At 35.6% G+C, this 18,843-nt stretch overlaps 1 long non-coding RNA gene across 1 annotated transcript in view; it reads left to right on the forward strand.

Moving 5' to 3' along the window:
- The window catches only part of LOC128776653 (uncharacterized), a 46,964-nt gene extending 32,197 nt beyond the window's left edge, over positions 1 to 14,767 (forward strand). Inside the window, exon 3 of the long non-coding RNA XR_008421827.1 lies at positions 14,569 to 14,767. This is a non-coding gene — a long non-coding RNA (uncharacterized LOC128776653). The remainder of the gene's footprint in view (positions 1 to 14,568) is intronic.
- The last annotated feature ends 4,076 nt before the right edge of the window (positions 14,768 to 18,843 follow it).

Consider the following 18,843-nt stretch of genomic DNA (forward strand, 5'->3'; position numbering starts at 1 on the left):
ATTTTAAAGTTGTTTCTTTTTTTAAAATTTGTTTAACGTTTATTTTTGGGAGACAGAGGCAGAGTGTAAGCAGGGGAGGGGCAAAGAGAGAGGGAGACCCAGAATCTGAAGCAGGCTCCAGGTGCGGGATCATGACCTGGGTTGAAGTCAGATGCTTAACCCAGTGAGCCACCCAAGCGTCCCAACATTAAAAAAATGTTAAAAATGTATATATGGAACAATCTACATCTACATTAAGCTAAACATGAATTTCTACTTATGTCTCTATTTCTAATCCACTACATATGGAACATTCTACCCTCTTTTCCTTGCATATCTGTAAGCATCCACAACAACAATGAGAAAGTGCCTCTCTTCCACCATCTACAGCTAATTATTCGATTATAATATACATATATAGCAGTATTCTTTCTTAATTCACACCCCTGTGGAAAATAACATATCCAATAGAGCACAATGCTAACATACAGTGCTTTTTGCCTTTCGTCTTACGAATGTCATTCATTTTCAAACTTAGTTCAGCACTTTTTCTATCTTCTGTTTTCAGTGAGATTGTTTCATATATTTGTAATATAATTAGTTTTTTTTTGGTTGCATTCTACATTCTATTCTAGAAACACCCAAACTTCTTAACTTTGCATAAACTTTATGTGCTGCAAAATTCTATGAGCATTAACAAAATGCATTTTGTCACAGATCCAACATTATAGCTTTCTTTGGTTTCTTTTAGTTTTCCATTTATTTCCTCTATTAGCTCTTTAGCTATCTTGTTTTCATACATTTACATATAAAAATATACATAATATGTATTTATCTTATTTTAATAATATCCCTGTAATCATAATATGCATCATTAACTTAACACTATTTTGCATTAACGTAATGACAATTCACAGATAATATTACCACCTTACTACAGAACATTTCCATTTACCTCTCATTCTTTGTACTATTGCTGCCATTTATTTTATTTCTATATGTTATAAACCACATAATATATTATTACTACTACTTTAAATGTCATTGTCTTTTAAGATTTTGCTAAAAGGAAAAATATAGTACTTACATTTCCCCACCTATTTACTGTGATTGGCTATCTATATTCCTTACTCTAGATATTGGTGTCTGTTTTCACTTACTTCAGCCTGAAAACTTCTCTTTAGCTTTAATTGTAGTGTTGGTATATTGAGAATGAATTCTTGCAACTTACTGTTATCTGAATATTTCTTTAATATGTTGTTTTTTTTAAAGTATATTTTCACTGGATATGGAATTCTAAATTGATATATATTTTTTTATTTTCAACATTTAAAAGATGGTGCTCCATTGATGTCTGGCTCCCCTTCCTATATACATAATGTCTTATTTATCTGGTGGCTGCTTTTAGAATTTTCTCTTTATATTTGTTCTCAAAAATTTGACTATGCTGCACCTGTGACTTTCTTCTTATTTTCCTTGGTGTTTCCTGTGCTTTATGGGTTTGTAAGTTGAGATTTTTAATCAAGTCTTGAAAGTGTTTGGCCATTATTTAAATATTTTTTCTGCCAAATCTTTTATATCTTCTTATTCAAGAATAAAGATTACACATGTGTGTACTAATTTAATACATTTCCTTAGGGTTCTAATCCCTTGTTTAGTTTTTTGGGTTTTTTCCCCCTAATCTTATATCCTTGTGTGCTTTTATTTGGATAATTACTACTGATATATCTTTAGGTCCAACAATTGTTTCTACTGCTTTTTTCTATCTTTTTTTTTGGTTAAAATAATCTAATAAATTTTTATGTCTTATTCTGTACTTTTCAGTTCAAAATGTCAATTTAATTCTACATTATTTGACATCTCTCCTAGAATCATTCATAGTTTTTCATTTTATACTATAAATTAGTTAGCACTTTTATAACAGTCATTTTAAAATCCTTGATGACTAATTATGCCATCTGAACTATCTGTGAATTTCCTTCTGTTGATTAATTTTGCTCTTGATTATGGGCCATTTTTTTTCTACTTCTTCATATCTTTTCACAAAGCAGCATAACATGTGGTGTGTCTGAAAGAATAATGGATATTAAATTATTGCATCTCTGTCTCTGGGATGTGCCATCTCATTCTTTAATCAGGCATCTAAGGTGAGGGGCTGCTCTGTCTGACTTTTGTCCGGACTGAATTTTTTTTAAAGGACTTAATTTTTTTAGAGCAATTTCAAGTTCACAGCAAAATTGAGAGGAAGGTACAGAGATATCTGACATACTTCTTACCCGCCCCCCCCCCCCACACACAAGTAGTTTCCGTGTTATTAACATCTCTCTAAAAGTGGTGCATTTTTGAAAACTAATGAACCGACACTGACACATCATCATCACCCAAAGTCCATGGTTTACATTATGGTTTCCTCTTAGTGTTGTACATTCTGTGAGATCAGACCAAATGTATGATGACACGGATCCATCATTATAGTACCATATAGAATATTTTTGCTGCCCTAAAATCCCTCTGTTCTCTGACTATTCATCCCTCCCTCCACCCCTGAAGCTTGAATTAGGTTGTGCTCACCGCTGGTTTCAAATAGGATTGTAAAGACTGTGCTTTGCCCCTTAGCTTTACTCCCACGTTCAGGGCAGCAGCTGCAGAGGGGCTAATCTTTTGACCTTTTCAGAATTGGAGCTGGCAGTAGTTTGGGGTTTAGTATTGGTTGGTTTTGCTTCCCTTTTGTAGTATTCTTCAGCAAGTCCTGGAATCTGAGGACTGGGAGACTGCATACACACTGTTTTCCAGGCTATGGTCATTTCTAGTTCTGTCACCTTTTCTGCCATTTCCTCGTCAATACGTCTGGGGAGGAGATAGTTAAAATGAGGTATTTGTTTTTGCATTTGGAGCTTTCCAGATAGCAGTCTCTCTTGCCACCCATGCTGTCATTTAAAAGTCATTTAAAAGTCTCCTTGTAAATTCTCTCTAAGGCATGCCTCCTCTCTGTACACCTGCATTCACAACAGACACTTGTCACTATTGTGACAAGGTTGACACCTCTGCACTTGTTTGTCCACCTATGAAGATTTCATTTCTTCTTGGTAGCAATTTACTGTGGCATTTTGCATCAACTGTGATTCAATAGCTTTATAGAAAAGCCTGCTTTATATTTTATCAGATTTTTTCTGTTGTGAACATGGGTGCTATGTTCTTCTTAATACCTTAAGCAGAACTGAAACTCTCCACAATCACTTATTTCTTGGGCTTCTCTAACATCCTACTCATGCGCTTTATCTGATCCACTCTTTCCTTTCCTTTTACAAAACGACACATTTGCAACAACACAACCAAAGCTATCTTTAAAAAATGGCATAAGCCTGTTTATGTTTCCCTAGTGGGTCGATGCTTTATTTTTGTGTGGGAATCATAAGACACTTCTTCTCTGGAATCCTTTGGGCAAATGCCACTTCATAATGAGGCTTTCTTTGGTTACGAGTTTATCTCCAAAGTAACCAAAGACTGTAGACATTAGATTTAAAACTGACAGATGAACTTGATTAATCTTCAATTATTTGAAAGTTGTTATATTAGTCAGCTCAGGCTGCCATAAAAAAAAATAAATAAATCACAGACAGGGTGGCTTTAAACAACACAAATTTATTTTCTAACAGTTCTGGAAGCCAGAATTCCATGGTCAAAGTGCTGGCAAATTTGATTTCTAGTGAGGGCTCTCTTCTTGCCTTGTAGGTGGTTATCAGTTTGCTGTGTCTTCACGTGACCTCTCTTCATGAGCACTGATATAGAGAGAGCTCTGGTGTTCCTTCCTTCTAAGGGCGCCAGAATTATCACATTGAGGGTCCACCATTATGACCTCATTTATCCTCAATTCCCTTCATAAAAACCTTATCTCCAACTACAGTCACATTAGGTGTTAAGGCTTCAACATATGAATTTTTGGGTGACACAATTCAATAGATAGCAGTTGATTCCAATAGATAGCAGTTGATTATATCTAAAATTCAAATTATATTTGATTTTTATCCATATATTTTACTTGTTTATCTGTGCATTACTTATGCCTGGTTATCCAGGTATTTGAAGGCTTAGCCATGCTGTCTTCTGAATTAGTACTGTTTAACCCCAGAAAGAAAGGATCTGAAGTCGTTTCTCCAAACTATCTTGAAGCAACAGGATAAATAGCGGGTTCCATTACTGAGACTCACTGTGATTCACATGTAATTAAATGAGGCAGGACAGACTCAATCTCTTGGTAACCTTCAAATGGTAGGGATGAATCAACCTCCCTTCTCTGTGTTGTTATACATGGAAGCCTACCTAGGATAGGAAGGAGCTCTCTTATCTTTCTCCTTGAATAAATCCTTCCATTTGTTTCCACTGTATCTATTATGGATGGAATGTAATCTTAAGGTCTACTTTTATTTTACTCGTAGGTAGTACTCATTGTAATACAGACCCATCATCCATTCTGTCATCAGTGATTTGTCTAAGCCAGTTATAATTCTATCTCCCTCCTTGATTTTATCCAACAAGAATATCCATGTAACTCTGGCCTTTGGGATATAAAGAAAAGTCTGCTGAGAGGCTTCATGGAATTAGGTTATTCTTAAGAGAATAGAAGAACAGGTGCATGGGTTCTTGACTGAATATGAGGTCAGCAACCATTTTTTTTGTCAGTTTAATTATGAAATGAACACTGAGAGTAGCAGAGCAAAGTGGTAGAATGAATCTTTTCCCTGATAAATTGTTGAACCACCGAGTTGGTCAATCTTATAGCTCACTCTAGCTCTGGGTCTCCTGTTATGAGTGACATAATAAATTACTGATTTCTGTTACTTGCAGCCAAATATCTCTGAAACAATACACTATCAATGGTGAGTCTGTTATGTATATGTATCAGTTCATTGGGAGGATTAAAAAACCTGCTTCTACCTTTATCTTTAGAAATAAAACCATTATTCCTTCATCAGATTGTATCCTCAATGGCTTTTCCTCTCATTTCCATGTTCTTAATATGGCCTACAAAGTCAACATAACTTTGACCTGTTCCCTATTTTCATATGTGGTAAAGAGTCACATATGCCTTTATTTAACTCCCCCAGTGAACGGAGCTGTGTCCTAGAGTAGCACCTTTTCACAAGCTATTCCTTTTCCTCTCATGGCCCTGCCACCAAATTCATTTAGGTAGCATTCAGTCATTTTTAAATTCTCAACGACAAATTTTCTCTGTGATAACTCCCTGACCAGGCCCGGCTCCCTTACTCTTTGCCTTTATAGCTTCCTGGAGTTTCACCCTCTTCGCCCTTTCTGAGTTTGTGGCTATAGAATTGTACCATTATTTGGACATTTGTATTTCTTGATAATTATGTTTTAAGCCTCAAAACATGAAGTCTGCTTTGTTTTTGTCTGTTTTGTAACATATACGCCATACACAGTGTCTGTACTGGTTTGCTCTGGCTGTGGAAGCAAAATACCACAGACTGAGTGGTTTAAACAGCAGAAACTTATTTCTCCCAGTTTTGGATGCTAGAAATCCAAGATCAAGGTTTTGGAAGTTTTGCTTTTTTTCTAAGGCATCTTTTCTTGGCTTGTAGATAATTACCTTCTTGCTGTGTGCTTTCATTATCTTTCCTATGTGTGTATACATCCCTGGTCTCTCGCTTTCTTTCTCTCTCTCTCTCTCTCTCTCTCTGTGCCCAAATTTTCTCTTTTTATAAGAATATCTGTCATTAAAAAAAAAATACTGGCTATATTGTATTAGGGCCCATCCTAAAGGCCTCATTTTAATTTAATCACTCATTTACAGAATTTATCTCCAAATATAGTTGTATCCTGAGATATTGAGAGATAGAGATTCAGCAAATAAATTTTGAATGAAACTGTTCAATACATAACAGTACCTAATATAGTGCTTTGTCATAGGAAGTGTTCATCAAATAATTTTTTTGTGAAAAGAATGAATACAGGAGTGGATTTTTCTAAAGATAACATAATTAAAGCCAACTACCATGCTCATTTCTTGTCTCTGATTACAGTCTGGTGAGTGTGCATCCCTCTATTAGAGAAGAGTCTAGAAAAGGCAAAATAGTTCACTTATTATTTTCCATGAAGTAGAGTGGTGATTCAAAATTTTCATATGATCTTGCCACCTTTCTACCATCCCATATTTAGATGAAGGCAATTGAAATGAGGTATGTGTTTGACTGGTAAAATACAAACACACTCTCACACACACACACACACACACATTTAAAAAAAAAACAAAAGAAATACATTAATTTGCCATTTTACATGGTATTTGTCTAACAAATATATTCACTGTTAAGCCCTATTGAAAAAAAAAGTCTCTCATACTATCTAGGGGCAGTTGGATAGTTTTAATGTTCATTTAGCAAGTTTTAATTGACCATCTACCATGAACCAGCTAGTAGCTCAGGAACTGGACATAAAAAGTGAATGATTTACAATATTATTTTAAGACATAGTCTAGATGAGGAAGACAGACAAGAGGAAAGTACATCTAATTTTTTTTTTTTTTTAATGCTGAGAAAATAGAAATTACAGGATATTATGGAAGCACTATAAAGACTACCTGACCCAATCTGGGACATTTCTGTTGTGACTTTTCTTGACTGAAAATGATAGAAAACCCATTCTGAGCTAGATATTTTTTTTTTCTTTTTTTGAAAAAAAAAAAAAAAAAAAAAAAAAGACTTATTTGATTCAGAATCTAAAGAGTCCAGGAGTACAATACTTTGGAAAGCAGTTGGATTCAGGGCTCAAGGAATGTCATGGTCCTGAATTTCTGTCTCTTGGTTTTGCTCAGTACTTGTCCATGTGGTAGTTTCTCTTCAGGCTCCAAGAGGTGGAATCTTGCAGCAGCAGCCCTACTCTACAGTCTCACTTAAAGTCCAGGGGAAGAGAGGCCCTCTTTTACAGCAGCCATCACAAACACCAGAGTATTCTTACTGTATTCGCTCACGTCCCATGTCGACCTCTCAGCTAATCACTATGGCCAGGATCATTTGATGAACTGACCCAGTTAGTATCCAGTCAGCCTGTAAGGGCTGAAAACGAAGAGATAGTGAAGCCCAGATGAAAACTGCAAGAATAAGGGCACCTGGGTGGTTCAGTCAGTTAAGTGTCTGACTTCGGCTCAGGTCATGATCTCATGGTTCATGAGTTTGAGCCCCGCATTGGGCTTTGTGCTGACAGCTCAGAGCCTGGAAACTGCTTCAGATTCTGCATCTCCCTCTTTCTCTGCCCCTCCCCTGCTTGCACTCTGTCTCTCTCTCTCTGTCTCTCAAAAATAAATAAACATTAAAAAAAATTTTTTTAAGAAAAAAAAAGAAAATTGCAAGAATGTTCATTCATCCATTCTGCAAGTCTGTATTAAGCACCTGTTATAACCAGGATCCATTCTAGGTGTTAGGGAGACAACAGTGGCCAAAATAGAATCTCTGATCTCATGAAGTTTATATTATATTGAGGCAATGATAAATGAATAGGTACATAAGTAAATATGCAATACACCAAATAGATATAAATATTATGTTGGGCAAGAGGTTCAGGGCATACAGTGCTGTTGGGCAGAGGATTTGCTACTTATGAGAGGGCCAGGAATGGTGGCTCTGATAAGGAAATCTGAAGTGAGGATCCATTAATAAGGAAATCTGAAGTGAGGATCCATTAATGCATCTATTTAAGTGAGGAAGAACAGTCCAGACAAAAAAAAAAAAAAAAATGTTCAAGGCCATGACCTGGAAGCATGTTTGGTATGTTTGAAAAAAGCAAGGAGGCCTGTGGGCCTGGAGCACAGCAAACCATGAAGAGAGAGGGGAGGATATCAGATCTGGTGGAGAAAAGACAAATAGGGTCTTAGAAGCTAAAATAAAGACGTTGGCTTAATGATATGGGACCAGCAGTGGGATTGGGGAAAGGAATGACATGCTTTGATTTGCGTTTTAAAAGGATAATTCTTGCAATTGTGTGTGTCATAAACTGTAGATGGATAAAGGTCTAGGTGGACCAATTTATAGACTACTAACGTAATCCAGGCAAGAGATCATCTTGACAAATAACACCTTTGCCTACAGTGTTATTGGTCGTGGTGTGGAAAAGTGGTCTGATACAGGATTCGTTCTGAAAGCAGAGCTCACGAGGACTTGCTGACAGATAGAAGGTGTGGGAGTAAAAAGGAGGAGTTATAGATGGTTCCAAGTTGTTTTCCCTTGACCAGCTGGAAAAAAATGGGCTTATGTTTTTGCTAAGTAGACAATATTGTAGTAAAGACAGGCTTTAGGAAGAAGATCAGAAACCTAGTTTTAGATATGCTAATTTTGAGCTACTAGCAATTAAACACATTGTTGAATGTGTTAGTCTAGACTGCAAGGCAGAGTACTGGGTGGGTTCAAAGTTTGTGCATTGTGGCATGTAGGTGTTAGTTAAGCCAGGAGACTGCCTAAGATCCCTTAAACAATATATATAGGAAAGAGAAGAAGAATGAGAATTGAGACCTGGAAATTCTGACAGTAAGAAGGCAAGTTGAGGAGAAGAAGGAAAAGGATACTACAAAGAAGGATCGGGCTTGAGGGTAAAAGGAGAAACAAGTGTGGCTAAGATTCCAAAAAAAGAAAAGCCATTCAGAGGTTAGGAGTGATCAGCCGGGCCAAATATTTCTGGTAGGTCCAGTAAGATAAGAGTGGAAAATTGACATTCGTATTTAGCTGCAGGTAAATCATTAGTAATGAAAAAACAAATGATTGTTCAGTAGAATCAATGAATTAATGATCGATTCAGTACAATTGCGGGAATAAAAACTCATGTGAAGGGGTTTAAGGGAGCAATGGAAGGGAAGAATTCAGATAAGGCACATAGACCACATTTTTAAGGAGTTCTTTTTTTTTTTTTTTTTTTTTTTTGCAGAGAATTTTGGTCATTGGAGAGAAGAGGGGGAGGCATGAGATGGTTGTTTTTATGGTTATGGAAGTAGTCCAGTAAAGAAGGAAAACTTGATGATTCCACAGAAAGGGGACTAATTGATGGAACAACGTCTTTAAGAAGGCAGGAGGCAATGGGGTAGATCCAAGGAGTTGGCTTAGATAAGAATATGGATAGTACATCTGTAATAACATGCTCAAAGGACAAGGTAGGATAAATGAACAGATGTAGATAGGTGGGTGAATGTGTGGTTGGGGTCTGGAAGTTTTATCCTTATAGCTTCAGTATTCGTACTGCTGTAGGAAACATAGTAAATGAAAATGAAGATGTGGCAATACAGGCTGAAGGTTGCAGGAGAGACAAAATGTACAAAATTGTCAGCTGGGTAGTGGGACAATGACTGGCCCCAGCAAATATACCAGTATCATTGGGTGTTTGTGAGAGCCCTGGTGGGTCATCAATACATCAAACAGCACAGTCGTGTTTTCCTCCAGGCACTTTCTACTAGGAAAATACAAGTACAGAATGGGTAGAAAGTTGGATTTATCCAGCAGTAGGTTTCTCCAAGTACTAAGAATGTAGAGAGATTGGTGGGGCAAATTAGGTGCATGCAAATAAATAGTTATAATTTTTGCATGGTCCGTGGTCATAATCTGATTCAAGAGGAAAGTGAAGACCAGCTACTTTTGGAAGAAAGAGACATGTATTCTGGAAAGAGTAGTAACAAATGTCTATTGTGAAATTGACTCTTCTGAACTTGGCATGCAATGTTATGTTTGGCTGTAGACTGACACACACATATATCATATCAAATCTGAATATCTCTAAATTATATAAAAATATAATTCTATAATGCTTTAAAACAACTGAGAGTAGTCAAAGTTGAAACATTTGTCCATTTATTTCTTCAAACTCATAGCAGCATAAATAATAAGAATGTGAAAATCACGTGCACTTCTGGAGAAACTGATTTTTGAGAATAAGCACGTTATCTTGCAAAAAACTACACTGAATTTGGAGCATATATAATTAAATCTGACTGTAAAGGATGTATGGATTTTTTTCTGGAATGGTAAGGAAAATAACTGATATCCATAGAACATAGTAGAAAGTGACACATGTTATTAGGAGGTCCACAGGAAATGATCTGATGTTTCACAGGAATGGGTGTATCAGTCAGAAAAAGAAAGAGAGAGAGAGAATGAGAGAGAGAGACAATGCTACAGCTTCATGCTATGAAGTTTAATCATTTTCTGAATAATCTTGTTTCCAACGAATTAAATTTAGATTTGACTAGAGAACCTGTTCCTGACTCGTTTTCACCAAGTTTCTGTATGCCCATTAATCCAACACCACTGTGTAAGATTTGAATACAGACCTAAGGTCAAGTGGAGAGAGAAGTGGGTGTCAGGGTGTCCATCTTGCTTGTGTGACTGGTGGAGGTGGCGTGGTTAGGGAACTGGAAGCTGTCACGTCAGTGTCCTGATTTAGCAGCTTCCTTCTCTGGAAGCCCCTGATGTTAGAAGAGGCAGAAACAGGATGTTGTTCTAGATTTGTTGTCAAGTTGAGAGTTGTTCCTCTTATCTATTTTATCTTGCTTCCCAAGAAAGTCATTCAACACCCAGTGATAAGTCTCCCTTTGTTCAAACTAGCTTGAATGGATTCTGTCCTCTGCACCAGAAACCCAGAGGAAAAAGAGAAAAAGCCTTTGAGAGCTAGAAACTTGACCTGACCAATGAGTGCCTCACACATCACAATCACCTTGAATCTATGCTAAGCATAAGCATTCCTGGGATACATTGTCTGACTGATGCAAAAGTGATCAAAGAGTCTCTATTTTTAACTAATGCCCATATATGATTCTGATGTGGCCAATCTCTACAGCAGTGAAACTTTGGTGTCCCTTGATTCAGAGAAATTATTCAGAGGTCTTTTTTATTTATTTATTTTTTTTAATTTTTTAATGTTTATTTTTGAGACAGAGAGAGACAGAGCATGAACGGGGGGGAGGGTCAGAGAGAGAGGGAGACACAGAATCGGAAGCAGGCTCCAGGCTCTGAGTCATCAGCCCAGAGCCCGACGCGGGGCCCGAACTCACGGACCACGAGATCGTGACCTGAGCTGAAGTCAGACGCTTAACCGACTGAGCCACCCAGGCGCCCCTATTCAGAGGTCTTAATGAAACTTAGTATCAAAAATGTGCCTGTGGTTTTTCTGTGGTATGGGTTGATTGAATTTGTAGATGAAAAATAATCTTTTATTGGCAATTCCCAGATCTCTGGCATTATTGTAAGTTTAGCGATATCTCAACTCACTGACCACAGAAGTGCTTATGTACCCACATACTCACATACATAACCCAAACACCATTTTGAGATAGTTATTTTCTTGGATTTAAAAAATCATGATGTAAGGTAGCAGATATCTACATTTGATTTTTCTTTTCATGATGTAAGGTAGCAGATATCTACATTTGATTTTTCTTTTAAAAACAGAACCGAATGTATGGTACCTCGTGCTTTGTGCCAACAATACAGTTAATGCAAAGAGAGATTTTTGTTTGTTTTTTTCATTAAGGAAATTTTATCCTGTCATCGAAAACAATATGTTGAAAAAAATTAATCATACTTCAATTTTTCTCTTTTGGACATTTATAATCCTCTTCCCCAAATATTTTCTTTCCAGAGTGGCTTTTTAGGGTAGATTTTTTTTTTTTTAATTTAAAAACTTAACTAATCATAATCTTAGGTGTCCCTGGAAGTCTAAAAAAAATACATTCACCATAAAATAATTACTGAACAGATAAAAATTTTCCTTTCTGCCTCCTTGCTCATATATATTGCTGTAATACTTTTGATCATATTTTTTATTCTTTCTTATAATTAATTTTACATAATAAAAACCCATTTACTGAGCATGAGTTATGTTCTAGGTAATTATCTAAACATATTAAATATATTAAATAATTTTTTTTTAAATTTTTTTTTTAACGTTTATTTTATTTTTGAGACAGAGAGAGACAAAGCATGAATGGGGGAGGGTCAGAGAGAGGGAGACACAGAATCGGAAACAGGCTCCAGGCTCTGAGCGGTCAGCACAGAGCCTGACGCGGGGCTCGAACTCACAGACGGTGAGATCATGACCTGAGCCGAAGTCAGACGCTTAACCGACTGAGCCACCCAGGCGCCCCTATATTAAATAATTTAATACACATCAATACAATGGGAATTCTTCTATTACTGTCTCCATTTTATAAGTGGGAAAACTGAGTTTCAGAAGATAAGTAAGGACATTTTCTAAAAAAGAACGGATTCAGAAGCCTGTGATATCATGTCTCTTCTGTATTGCTGTGTTTATATAATTATCTTGTCAATATATTTCTTACAACAAGGAACTTGTTAAGTATGTATTATATAATAAGATTTGACCATCTTTTTACTAAAGATAATTTATCTTATCACTTCTGTCTTCTTAGATGCATTCTGCTGCAGAGAAAGTTTCCAACAATTTAGCTTCCTTAATATGCGAGATTACTAAAAACTTCAGACCAAAAGTAAAAGATCAAAATTCTTGAACATTTTGGGGATCTTGATTGGTATTTTCATAGTACATTATACATATACAACCACATCTGAAGTATTTGATTATAACTGTTTCTCTAATTTCTGATGACAACAAACTTTAAAAGTTTGGCTTGGGGGCGCCTGGGTGGCTCAGTCAGTTACACGTCTGACTTTGGCTCAGGTCATGACTGCAGGTTCGTCATGATCTCAGGTTTGTGAGTCTGAGCCCTGTGGTCAGGGCACAGCCCACTTTAGATCTCTGCCTCCTTCTCCCTCTGCCCTTCCCCACCGTGTGTGTGTGTGTGTGTGTGTGTGTGTGTGTGTGTGTATGTGTACACGTGCGCACTCTCTCTCTCAAAAATAAATGGAAACATTAAAAAAAAAAAGAAATAAACGTTCAGCTTGGTAAGTAGAAATTGGTACTTCATTGTGATTGCAATTTATACTGTAATAACCAGTGCAGCTGGTCTTGCCCCCCTTTGAACAATCAAATATTAAATGTCTGCTTACCTGTGAAATTCTCCCATACAGGGGACTCAGCTCTGTACAGCAGAAAGAATATGGGTCAGATGCTGCTGAGTACAGGTTCTGTGATGTTTGACCTGTTACATAACTTCATTAAACCCACGTTGCAACTGTAACTAAGGGAAAGTTATAATTGGGGGAGGTGTTCTTTTCAAGATTTAAGAGAGTGCTTTGTAAGTCCCATAGTCTGCTACATAAAGAATGCTCTGAAAGCGTAGTTGTCAATATTATTGTTGTTATCGTTATTTTTGAATATTTGTTCATAATCTCTTTTTACTGGAGTTTTGCAATTTCAATAATTTGTAAATATCATAGATACCAAATTTTTCTTATGTTAGGTGGAAGTAAAGAGAAAATCTGTGGGATGGTAGTTTAAAAAATATGTTTGGGGCACCTGGGTGGCTCAGGCGGTTAAGCATCTGACTTAGGCTCAGGTCATGATCTCACGGTTCGTGGGTTTGAGCCCCGCGTCGGGCTCTGTGCTGACAGCTCAGAGCCTGGAGCTTCCTTCAGATTCTGTGTGTGTCTTTCTGTCTCTTCCCTTTCCCTGCTCGTGCTCTGTCTCTGTCTCTCTCTCTCTCAAAAAAAAAACAACAAACAAAAAAACATTAAAAAATATATGTTTAGTGATTTTCTAATAAAAAACTAACAAAAGCACATTCCAATTATGTTTCAAAATGCAAAGGTGATTAAAAATAAGAATATTTACATATAGTAAAACAGACAAAATTTTATCAGATAAAATTTTTGAAGTTATTGAAACTTAAGGAACAAGATTACTTCTTTTGTACATGTTTTTGGAAAAAATAAAGTTGATATTTGAGATTTTAATAAATTAAAATGCTATATTAGTATCTTTACAGGGAACTTTTAGAGTCAAAATGAATATACAAAAACTTATAAATTTGGTGATCTTATCATTTCATATCAATAGTTTTCCCTGTCATGGGGGAAAAAAACCCCAACAATTTCAAAATTACAATTATTTTCTATTATTATAACAGAATTTCAATGGACAGATTTTCTTTCTTTTTATCTACCCAAGTGTATGAAAACTGTATGCATATAAACACTCTGATTCTATCCTTAGCAAACTTACAATATTCATGAATCTAAAATCACTCTTCTTCATGTTTAGTCCAATAATGCCTCTTGTTCTCTCAAAGAAAGCGTCATATCCCCCAGATGTAAACATTGCTTTAAGAGCCAATGCCATATGTTGACAGATGGCATCCCATCTGTGGTTCAGTTATTAAAAATAAATTTCTTGGCTATGTTCAATAAATATAAGATATTCTTATCCATTTTTTTTCCAGAAATGTTTAGTTTTCAACCATAGGTTTAGCAAACCAAACCACAAAGCTCAATCCTATATAATAACTTGAGTAACAAAATAAGCTTTATGTCAGACTAAAACTATATATTTAGGCTAAGATGTTCAGAAGAAAAAATATAGAGAAAGATAAATGCAAACTAATTTCTCTAAGTATTAGACTTTTGATTTGGCTCACTATACTATTAGATAGGGAATTTAAAAAAAAATTGTCCTCTCTTCTAGGAATCAAGCAGTGGTGGATGGGGACCATGAAATCCAAACTAGCTGAAATGTTTACGCATTGCTCGAACTCCAAAATGCTGGTCAGTAGTTCTTTTCCTGCTATGTCTTTACACCTTCAAATTAGTCCATTTTTTTTCTCCACGTTTCATTGTCAAACAAGACTTTGCAGAAAAATGTAAGTAATAAACTTCTTTTCATCATAAAACGACAGAGTTTTGTTAGATAACTAAAAGAAGAAGGCAATGTGTGTCTCTCACAGTGTTTAATAGAGTACGTTCCTTAGACAGAACTTTGATAACTTGTGATCTCAGGAAAAAGAGACAGGTAGGCAAAGCAAATGAGAATCATGTTTGAAGGCTTTAAAAAAATCAGGATCTTGGGTGTGAAAGACTTCAATACCCATATCCATGTTTCTCCTTCCCCTTGGCATCTTGGTGCTGATGACTGAAACTGGATATTCTTTTGTCCTTCCCTTTCTTTCTCTTTCTTATTCTCCATTTCTCTTCATTTTCCATTGTCTTCCTTCTCTGGAGCAATATACTACCCGTAACATCTATGCATATTAGTCATTCAATCATTGTTCAGCAAAATTTGCCAATCCTTTTTGTTCAGAATGCCCACAGCATGCAGAAACATGAAAATATTCATTGGGAGTTGTCTTCCAACAGAAATTAGAAAGTGATTTAATTAGCACCAATATAATGGTGACCAGGGGTGAATTTGAAACTAAACTCTAGTCTCCTAATTTCCCATCTCATGATCTTGACATTTTACCACACGTGTATTATGTTTCCTTATTGGAGACTGAGAGAAACAGTGACTGAGGGAACTAGGAGTTTTGAAATAATATCTCTATCATTCCTACCAATTTGGAGCTAATATATCAGAGAGCTAGAAGATGGACTCAGGTGGGGAATAAGAGAAAGTGGTTAATTGCAGCTGGAGTGATACTCTGAAAATTTTAAACCTTAATGCGTATATTAAAGCATATATCAAGAGAATAAAGCAAGTGTCCATACTCCCTAATATGATAATGATTAGGATTAATTTTATACTCCAACTTGTTGGAGGTCCATAGAAAATGGAAAATGATATGCCAATCTCACTCACAAACATGGTAGGAAAATCCTTAAGTAATGTTAGGAAACTGTGGTGAGCAGTTAAAAATGGCCCACAAGATTCTCCTCTTTTAATTTCTCCCCATGAGTGTGCGCGCATTCTGCAAATATGATGAGCTACCATTCCCATGCTATGTAACAACACATGGTGGTGATAACAGAATTTTGCAGATATAATTAAAGTCCCTAATCGATTTACTTTGAGTTAATCAAAAGGCAGATCATCCCAGGTGGACCTGATCTAATCAGGTGAGGTCTTCCGTGAGTCTCCGGCTGTCTTGGGTAAGTAAGTCTCAAAGAACTTACATTGGCTCCAGCCAACACGTAGAGGAAAAGTGAGACATCACTCTTATAATCACAGAGAAATGAATTCTGACAATGCCCAAGGAGCTTGACAGAGAACCCCAAGCCCAAGCTGAGGTCATAGCCCTAACACCTTGACTACTGCCTGGTAAGACCCAGACCAGAGGGCTCAAATTATATCTGGACTGACTCATAGAAATGGAAAGTATGAGATAATTAACAGTGTTGTTTAAAGCCATTATGTTCATGGTCATTTGTTACACAGTATTAGGTAGTTAATAAACAAACCAAATTCAGAGTATTTTGGAAATAAAATGAATATAATCATATAAGGCAATAATCAATATTAGAAGCCATATTTCTGTGACTTACCCTATTGAATTAAAAGAGAAAAATCATATAATCATCTCATAATGGCAGAAAAAATTGATACAATTCTGTTAACACCAGGGATAGAAGAGAAGATAACCACCTATCTCTGCCATTATTCGAATTGTAATAGACAAATTAGTGAACACATTAACAGAAGGCATAGAAATCACAGATGTAAAGTTCCAAATAAGAAAATATGAAATTATTGTTTACAAACTATGATTGTTAAATCAGAAATCCATAAAATTGTATGGATAAATTGGTTATAATTAATAAAATAATTCTGCGAGTTTAGAGAACATAAGAAAAATATACAAAAATCTCTTGTAATTCTGTGCACAAGTAATAAGCAATTACAAAATGTATAAAGTGTAAGGAATCAACCACATCATTTATAATAGCGTCAAAACCATAAGGTTATGAGGAATGAAGCTAATCAAATATAAAAATTAAAAGACAAAAACCCTAAGTTAATGGAGAATTAGGCCATTTTCTTGGAAGAAAAGTCTCAAAATTATAAACATGAGAATTATCATCTAATTAATCTAGAGATCATTTCAGTTTCAATCAAAATACCCCAAAAGTTTCTCATAAAACCTGAAAAAGTGATTATAAACTTCAAGTATAAGGGGAAAAGCCTAAAAATAGATAAGAAATACTTAAGGAAAAGGAAGGGGGGATATGGTTCATCAGATTCTAAGTTGTTAAAACCTATATAATTAAAGTAAGGTGCTATTTGTGCATGTATAAAAAGCCAGAGGAAAGAAACAAAATGGAGTTTTAAAGACCCAAAATTCATATCAGCGTTTGGTACATGAATTAAAATATAGCTTTAGAAACCATGTCAGAGGGATTGACAATTTCTAAAGAATGCTGAGACAATAAACTATTCAAATATAACATTAAACCAAATTCTCATATCACTCCAGACATACAAATATATTTCATATGCATTAAAGATGTCATGGGAATCAAAATTATAAAAAAAATGTGAAATACAATGCAAAAGCTATATTTATATGGTTAGAATGAGAAATTATTTCAAAGAAAAAATAAATTATAATATATAAAGTAATAGATTGGTATTTTAATTACATTAAAGTAACAGCAACAATAATAATAAACTTATGCAATGAAACATACCATGAAGTTGAAAGAAATGCTAGACTGGAGAAGGGGCTCATAATGTTCACAAGTAAGATTAGTAATCACAATATATAAAGAATTTCTACCAAGCAAAAAGAAAAAGAACACCACTAGCCTTCCCCACAAAAAAAAGGCAGCCCATAATATACAGAGAAAGAAGCAGGAATGGCCGATAACCCATTTTTGTGCATAGAAAGATGGTCAACATCACTAATAATGAGCAAAATTAAAATTAAGTAAATAGTCCATTATCCAACAGATGGTTACTATAAATAAGTCCAATAGCTTCAAATACTGTCAATGATATAGGTACAAAAAACTATCGTATTTTGTGGCACAAGTGTAAATTGGTAATAATCACTTTTTCAAACCTAGGAGCCTTGACCATGCCCATAACCTACTCAGGCAGAAGAATTCCACTTCTAGGTATCTAGATATCTAGAAATTCTCATAGCACATGTGCACAGAGAATGTGTGTGAAGATATTCATTGTAATACTGCCTGTTTAAAATAACATAACAATCTTTCACAGGGCAAATGGATACATCTCAAAAACTTAAGCTAAGGGAAAGAAGTAACTAATGATGCCTATGTATAAAACAGTGCATAAATGAATTATGAATGGATAAATCTGTGGTAAAATTACATAATTACATCTGGGGACAATGTATACCTACTTTATTTATAATAAGGACAGAGTGGAGCCTTAGCTAAATCTGTAACATTGTGTTCCTTGAGAGAGATGTGTGGAGTCAAGGAAGGAGGGAAGAGAAGAGGAGAGGAAAGGAGAGGAGGGGAGGGCAGAGAGGAAATACAGGTTAACATGTATTTGTGCGTAAGTATGTCTAATACTGTTTTCATAACTTTCAAAAAATGTTGAAAATTTCATGATTAAAATGACTTAAAGGGGATAGAGTCAGGAAAGTCAGGTTGGAAGGGATATTTTCTTCTGGCAAATGTTAAAAAGCGATTTGGGAAAACAAGTGGCCTCATTTATTAGCTTTCTAACATTTTAGGCCATGGCTCCAGGCAAAAAGAGCATTTTACCTATTCACACGATATATGCACAAGTTTTACAAAGCACTAGTTAGCCGTTATTATGCTAAACACACTAGATTTTCTTTTATTTTGCTTTGCTTTGTGCTGTCTTCTAGCCTACATTACTCTATGCTGAGCTATGCCTGCCATTCTGTCATTTTTTCTCTTCTATTTCATTTTAAAAATGCCAATCCTGACCAATTATATTGACTTTGAGACCCACCGGTGGATTCTAGCCCAGCGTTTGAGACATAGTGGTCTCATGCCAAGAAAAAGACATTTGAATCAGATCTGCAAT

This window comes from Panthera pardus, unplaced genomic scaffold (genome assembly GCF_024362965.1).
Source record: "Panthera pardus isolate Hobbes unplaced genomic scaffold, ASM2436296v1 HiC_scaffold_13, whole genome shotgun sequence".
Taxonomy (NCBI): Eukaryota; Metazoa; Chordata; class Mammalia; order Carnivora; family Felidae; genus Panthera; species Panthera pardus.